Genomic DNA, 6000 nt, shown 5'->3' on the forward strand with positions numbered 1-6000 from the left:
TCCAAGTGTTTTTTGCTTAGGGGCCTAGGGCTGGGCCCCTCATCCCATTTCCCTGAATCTGTCTACATTCTGAGGCCCAATGGAAGCCTCTGTTGCATTTTGGACATGAGATATTGGGTCTTGTTCTCCCACCCTGTTTTCTCATTCTGTCTCTATACCAACATTGAGCTTTCAGATGCCCTATTTTACCACACTGAAAGCATCTCCCTGGAAGTCTCTTGTTAGAAGGGGCCCTGTCTTGCCATGTTGGGATCTTGGGAAGTCTGAATCATAGCCTGGCTATAAAAAAGCATTTGTGCCCATTGTGGCACAGCGTCTTATGAGCTCCTCTAAAGGAGCATCTTTGCACAGTGCTAGTATAATTATTCTGCAAACATCATTAGTATTTTCCTTAGCTAGTTGCCTTATCAAAATGTCTGTTACTGCATTTTCACCATTAGTTCTTATGATAGCTGTCTGCAAACGTCCCACCAAGTCAGCAAAGGGTTCATTTGGCCCTTGTGCTATTTTTGTGAAGGCCTCATCCTTGTCATCTTTATTGTGGAGAGAAGCCCACGCTTTGATAGCATTAGCAGCAATTTGCTCATATGCTGCTATGGAATAATTAATCTGTACTGCGACATCTGCATAGGAACCTACAGCTGTTACTAGGTCACAGGTGATTGAAGTACGAACTCCACTTTGACTATTTTGTTGGGCTTGTATCCTACAGAGCTCACTATATTCAGAAAGCCACAACAAGTTTTGTTCAGGTTCTAGGCATACCCTTGCTATATATTTCCAGTCATTAGGCATCAAGATTTCAAAAGCCAAATTCTGTAATAACATCTTAACATAAGCTGATGTAGCCCCATAAAGAGGGCAAACCTTTTTCAGGTCTTTGAGGATTTCTATATCAAAAGGAGTGTATTTTCTACTTTCTTGATCTGAAGAGTTAAACTTTTGAATCACAGGAAAAATGTGAGCTTGGAGTTCCATTACATCTCTCCCTTCTGACTTGGCATTAATTAGTCCCTTTTGCAATCTACTCATAGGAGCAGCTGGATGTTGGGGCGGGGGGGAGGGTTAGGACTGAGAGGAGTCAGTTACCTGCTCCTTAGGTGGGGCTGAAGCTGCCTCCTGGGGTGGAAAGTCACCACACCCTTGTGCCTCACTTAAGTCTCCATGTCCTGTGGGGATATGGTCATTAATCTGTTCATTGTCTTCCTCTTGTATCTCGGGCTTCCTCATCTGGTTGTTCCTAGAACTTTTCTTTTTTCTACAACTTATATGATTTTTAAGGCCAACTGTATTATATTGTATACATAGAATGCCTCAATGGAAATTGAATGAGGACTGTTTTCATTGTAATATGTGGAGAGTTGTTGCCCAATTAATGTCCAATTACCTGGAGAGATTTGCTCTTCCTCTGAGAACCAAGGGGAGGTCCGTTTTTATGTACCCAGAAGTCTAGCTATCTGTTCCCAAGTTATAAGTAGCCCTTGTCCTTCTATCAGCTTAAGCATGATTTCTATAGCACCACTCCTGGGTGGGGGTGGGGAGGGGAGTGGGATGGAGAATCTTTAGCTAGCATCTGTCCCATTTCAGCCAAAAAAGGTTACTAGTTTAGTCTTTAAAAAAATAAGTTCCCTGTTTGTCTATTACAATACTCACATAAGTTCCTGGTCACTAGAGACTTCTTCAGTGAAAGTACGGCCCTTGGTTCCCACACTTGGGTGCCAAATGTGATGACCGCAAATTTAAAATCAGCCAGAGTCAGGAATTCTGGTTAGGTGGAAATCTTCGATCTTTATTCTTTGTGGAGGTGAAGAAGGATCAGGATCGCAATGTGAGCAGCTGTGACAAGAAGCCAGCCAGCAGAGGTGAAGGGGGATTGTGATAGCAACGTGAGAAACTGCGACAGGAACCAGCCAGCAGTCTCTTTCCGCCTCTACTCACCAAAATCGTCATTTCCTATACAACACATCAGGACTCGCAGGCGCGGGCCATTTTTTCTCCAAGTATATATATTAATAGAGTATGGTCCAATTACTATTTAGCCTCATGTACTTGGGACCTCAGTGCATCAACTTGAGCTTCAGTACATTACAATTAGGAAAAAAATACAATAAATAAAGAAGTATCAATTTCTCTAGGCATTATGCTTATATGTCATCTTTAATTTAAAATAACAATTAATTTACTATGATATAATTTTAACATTATTATCAGTGTGGATGTTCCCATAAATGACACAGATCACAATCTACCCTATAATCTTTCATTCTATGTCAATATTCTTTTTAATGTTTTATAAATTCCACACAAAATTTCTATCCCAAAAGCTGAGGAATATGCTACTGAAGGAAAAAATTGAATTTATTCATCACTCAAAAAGAAAAAAGTCTGGACATTTCCAGAAATATCATACCCCAAAATGAGAAATAATAACAAAAATATACTACAAATATCCAGAAAGAAATTTCAAGAACCAAAATCCATGGTCAAGACTAGAGTTGTCAAAAGTGTATCCAGCAGTTCAATGACCAAAAACTCTGGAGTAAGCCCTGAATCAAATTAAAATATAATTTGGAAACATTTAACAAAATAAAAAAAAAATAAACATATAGGACATTGCATTTCAAAACTAAGTCAGTGTGGAGTTCCCAGGAGTCTTTTTCCTATTTCTATATGAATCTCAAATCACTGGTCATAATCACAAAGACTGCAGATAGTGTTGTAAAGTTGAGAAAATAAATGACATTTTTAAAATTATAGCTTTTTATTTACAAGATATATGCAAGGGTAATTTTTCACCAGTGGCAACTGCCAAACCTTTTGTCCAATTTTTCCCCTCCTTCTCTCCACTCCTTCCCTCAGATTACAGGTTGGCCAGTACATGTTAAATATGTTAAAGTATAAATTAAATACAATATTAGTATACATGTCCAACAATTATTTTGCTGTACAAAAAGAATCGGACTTTGAAATAGAATACAATTAGTCTGTGAAGGAAATCAAACATGCAGGTGGACAAAAATAAGGGATTGGGAATTCTATGTAGTAGTTCATAGTCATCTCCCAGAGTTCTTTCACTGGGTGTAGCTGGTTCAATTCATTACAGCTCTATTGGAACTGATTTAGTACTTCTCATTGTTGAAGATGGGCACGTCCATTAGAATTGATCATCATATAGTATTGTTGTTTGTGATGACCGCACTAGCACCCCAGACACCCCAGAATCAGCCGGAGTCAGGATAAGCAAAAGTCCCTAGTCTTTATTCTTGGCGTTAGACGCAGGATTGAACAGGATGGAAGCAGAATCTCTGCAATTGCCTTCTCCTTTTTCTACTGCCAAAGAGCAACTCTGGCTGATCTTACTCCACCCCCTAGTCCCTTCTACAATCCTCTGTATACACCAATCACTGAGCCAGCACGGATAGTGGAAAGGACCATTTTCCAAGGATATGCCCATAGAATATTGTCCAATTGGTAGTTAGCCTCAAGTGCTCAGCAGTCCTGACTTCAGTGCATCGACTCAATAATTTCAGCCCTTGACAGTTGTTGAAGTATATAATGATCTACTGATCATGTTTATTTCACTCAGTATCAGTTCATGTAAGTCTCTCCAGGCCTTTCTGAAATAATCCTGTTGGTCATTTCTTACAAAACAATAATATTCCATAATATTCATATACTACAATTTATTCAGCCATTTTCCAATTGATGGACATCTGTAAGTCTCTCCAGGCCTTTCTGAAATAATCCTGTTGGTCATTTCTTACAAAACAATAATATTCCATAATATTCATATACTACAATTTATTCAGCCATTTTCCAATTGATGGACATCTACTCAGTTTCCAGTTTCTGGCCACTACAAAGAGGGCTGCCACAAACATTCTTGCACATATGGGTCTCTTGCCCTTCTTTAAAATCTCTTTGGGATATAAGCCCAGCAGTAACACTGCTGGATCAAAGGGTATGCACAGTTTGATAACTTTTTGAGCATAGTTCAGAATTGCCTTCCAGAATGGCTGAATGTATTCACAATTCCACCGACAATGTATCAGTGTCCCTGTTTTCCCACATCCCCTCTAACATTCTGCATTATCTTTCCCTATCATTCTAGCCAATCTGACAGGTGAGTAGTGATATCTCAGAGTTGCCTTAATTTGCATTTCTCTGATTAATAATGACTTGGAACATCTTTTCAAATGGCTAGAATTAATTCTGTTTCTTCATCTAAGAATTGTCTGTTCATATCCTTTGACCATTTATCAATTGGAGAATGGCTTAATTTCTTATAAATTAGAGTCAATTCTCTATATATTTTGGAAATGAGGCCTTTATCAGAACCTTTGACTGTAAAAATGTTTTTTTCCAGTTTATTGCTTCCCTTCTAATCTTGTCTGCATTAGTTTTGTTTGTACAAAAACTTTTCAATTTGATATAATCAAAATTTTCTATTTTGTGATAAATAATGATCTCAAGTTCTTCTTTGGTCATAAATTCCTTCCTCTTCCACGGGTCTGAGAGGTAAACTATCCTATGTTCTTCCAATTTATTTATAATCTCATTCTTTATGCCTAGGTCATGAACCCATTTTGACCTTATCTTGGTGTACGATGTTAAGTGTGGGTCAATGGCTAGTTTCTTCCATACTAATTTCCCATTTTCCCAACAACTTTTGTCAAATAGTGAGTTATTTTCCCAAAAACTGGGCTCTTTGGATTTGTCACACACTAGATTATTAAAGTTACTGACTGTTTTGTCCTTTGAATCTAATCTGTTCCACTGATCAACTAGTTTATTTCTTAGCAATACCAAATAGTTTTGGCAATTTAGGCTCTTTTTTTTCATCATAATTTTTGGGAAGTCTAATAATCCTTAGTTTATCTCTCCCAGATCTATTTTCTAGGTCTGTCATTTTTCCAAGTAGATACTTAACATTTTTTCCTAATTTTTCTTTTTTTTCATTTTGCTTGACTGATTCTTGATGTCTCAATGAATCATTCATTTCTATTTGTTCAGTTCTGATTTTTAATGAGTTATTTTCTTCATTAGCTTTTTAAACTTTTTTTAGGTATATATCCAATTGAGTTTTTAAATGAATTTTTTTGCTTTATGGAATTTTTTTCCATTTGACTATTTTTTAAGTGAGCTATTTTCTTTTTCCAGTTCACAAATCCTACTTTCTTGGGAATTCTTTATCTTTTCCAATTCACAAATCCTACTTTCCTGGGATTTTTTTGTACCTTTTCCAATTCACAAATTCTGTTTCCCTGTATTTCCTGGGAATTCTTTACCATTTCCAATTCACATTTCAGGAAGGTGTTACTCTCTTGCATAGCTTCTCTTTCCTTTCCCCATTTTTCTTCTAACTCTCTTTTAAGGTTTTTAATAGTTTCTTCTAGGAGAGTATTATGTGATTGGGGCCCAGTAAAATTTGGTGTATTGTCTGGAGACTGTTTGCTATTAGTCTCCTTGGGGTTGCAAATCTTCTCTCTTTCTGTATAGAAGCTATTAATCGTCCTTTTGGTTTTTTAAATCATTTTTAAAAGCCTTTAGGGTCTGCCTTCAGGACGTGGAGGTTACCAGCTTCCTCTGCAAAGCAAGGATAAGTAAATGGATGGCAGCTCTCTTGTAAATGGGCTGCAAAGAGTGGTGAGGTACAGGATTGCTCTGGGAAAATTGTCCCTACTGGAAGTGATTCAGACCTTTAACACAGGATGAGCTGCAGAAGTGCCCAGTGAAGAACCCCACTGTGCGGATTAGTGACTGCCCTGGGGCTAGAGACTTGGCAGTGAAAGTGTCACTACACCAAGCCAAAGCCCACTGTGGGGCTGTGGGTATTAGCAGCTGACCAGCAAATATTCCCTCACAGACTGGAAGTGTCTCTGTCTGGGAAGCACAAGGCACAGTCCCACTGTGGAAGTTCTATTGCCCCAGGCCAAGTCCCCCACTGTGCAGATTAGAGGCTGCCCTGGGCTGTGTCCCCTTGATGGGCACTTGTAACTG

Source organism: Sarcophilus harrisii, chromosome 1 (assembly GCF_902635505.1).
Source record: "Sarcophilus harrisii chromosome 1, mSarHar1.11, whole genome shotgun sequence".
Classification (NCBI taxonomy): domain Eukaryota; kingdom Metazoa; phylum Chordata; class Mammalia; order Dasyuromorphia; family Dasyuridae; genus Sarcophilus; species Sarcophilus harrisii.